Source organism: Elephantulus edwardii, unplaced genomic scaffold (assembly GCF_000299155.1).
Source record: "Elephantulus edwardii isolate Elephantulus edwardi_28Jun2011 unplaced genomic scaffold, EleEdw1.0 scaffold00435, whole genome shotgun sequence".
Taxonomy (NCBI): Eukaryota; Metazoa; Chordata; class Mammalia; order Macroscelidea; family Macroscelididae; genus Elephantulus; species Elephantulus edwardii.
This window is the reverse complement of record NW_006400185.1, coordinates 208,118-210,355: the sequence shown is the minus strand read 5'-3', so window position 1 is coordinate 210,355 and position 2,238 is coordinate 208,118.

Sequence of the window (2,238 nt, the reverse complement as noted above, 5' to 3'; positions counted from 1 at the left end):
TTCATCACCATAGGCTCTTGCTCATATGTTATTTCTTTAAATTCCTCTGTATCTGCCAATTCCTTTCTATATAATGACTCAGTATATTCCTTCCATCACTGGAAAAAAGATTACATGAGAGTGAGCATAGCTACCCTGTGAATCCTTTACTTCATTGAAACAACCACTTCAGTTACTGACCTTTGCTTTTCCTTGAACCCAAAACTTTTCTGTTCCTTTCAATTGGAAAATCATTTGAGTTCCTATAATTCATTAAAATGTTATTGTTGTTGTTGTTGTTGTTGTTATATGCCATTGAGATGCCTGTGGCTCATAGTGACCCTAGCACAATAGCTTTGAAATCTGCTCCATCCTGAGCCTGTTTCACTGCCTCCAACATATCTAATACCATTACTCAAATTACTGTGTCAATCCATCTTAGCTGGAAGCTTCCTCTCCTGTGATGTCCCTCTAATCTTGCAAGCATGATGTCCTTCTTCAAGGACTAGTCTCTCCTGGCCATATTTCCAAAGTATATGAGATGGAGCATCAAATTCCTTGCCTCCACAGTGTAGCCTGGTTTCACTCTCTCCAGGACAAATATTTTTTGTTCTCTTGCTCATTTAAAGTATGTTCAATACTGTTCTGAAACGCCACATCAATCAAGGTATCAATTCTTCTGTTGTCTTTGATCATTGACCAGCACTCTGAGGCATAGAAAGTAATTGCAAAGATTATGACCTGAATCAAGTGTACTTTAGTCTCCATACTGACATTGTTGCTCTTCAGCACTTTTGAGAGGTCCTGACAGGAGCTTTCTCCTGGGCAAATAATATTTTTAGTTTTTAACTGCTGGTGCAAAGAGTGTCGATTGTGGAGACTAGCAAGCTGAAATTGTTAACAACATTTTAGTTGGTCCAGTGATAACAATCTTTGTCTTTTTAATGTTGAGCTTCAATCCATAAGGAAGACTGAAGACCTTGACCTTCTGCAGCAAATGCAGCAAATGTTTTCCTTCAGTTTCTGTGAGTAAGGTTGTATCATCTTCATAACTAAGATTATTAATGAGTCTTCCTCCAATCCTGATGTCATGATCCTCCTCATAAAGTCCAGCCTTTCAAATGATCTGTTCCACATATAGACTGAAAAGGCATGGAGACAAGACACATCTCTGACACACCCTTTCCTGATTTTTAACCATCCAGTGTTCCTTTGCTCTGTTCTGACTACTGCTGACTGGTCTAAGAATAGGTTTCACATGAGCACATTCAAGTGTTCTGGAATTCCCATTCTTCTCAAGGTTAGCCACAATTTGTAGTGATCCACACAGTCAAATGTCCTTGCATTGTCAAAGAAATGCAGATAGACATTCCTCTGGTACTCTTTGCTTTCAACCAAGATCCATCTGACGTTGACGATACGTGTCTAGTGCACAGCCTCTTTTAATCCTTGATTGTATTTCTGAATGTTCTCTATTGATGTACTGTTCTAGTAATTTCTGTGATATTAGTAATATTGTTCAATAATTTCCACACTCTATTGGGTTACTCTTTTTTTTTTCTTTCCTTTCTTTGTAAATGGGAAAAATATGGATTTATTCCAGTCTTTTGACCAGGTAGCTGTTCTCCAGATTTCTTGGCTCAACTCATACAGGGCAGACTTTGTCTGTTGAAATATGCCAAATGATATTCCATCAATTCCTGGAATAATTTCTTTATCCAAATATTCCCTTTCTGGTGAGTTCTCTCCCAATTGTTCCATATAAAAATTGAAGTCACTCTCATTTCAATTTTTCTATTCCCCTTTCTTTTTATTTCATTTTTGACATATGTTTCTATCTAAAATGCTATTGATCCTTTTTATGATTTATTAATTTTTAATTAATCCTCCTTATTATCTTTCCTCTTAATGGGATGTATATGTCTATGTAGGCAAAGGGTTTTCGTTATTTGTTCAACTGTTGGATCCTGCACATTTAGAACAGTTTCTAATATGTAGGAATTACTCATTAATAAGTATGTTTATAGTGGAAAAACAAGTATTGAATTGATAAATAAAGCCGATAGAATCCATAAAATGCCAGATAAGCATTACCTTCTCACCCAACATATCGTCAGGTAAATTATTTTTAATTCAATAGATCATTTGTAATTTAACAATTCAATAATGATTATCTAAAAACTCTGCATGCTTTATACCTTGCTGCAGTCCAGCAGCTTGCTGACTGGAAGGGAATTCATCAAAGGAACAATTTTTTTT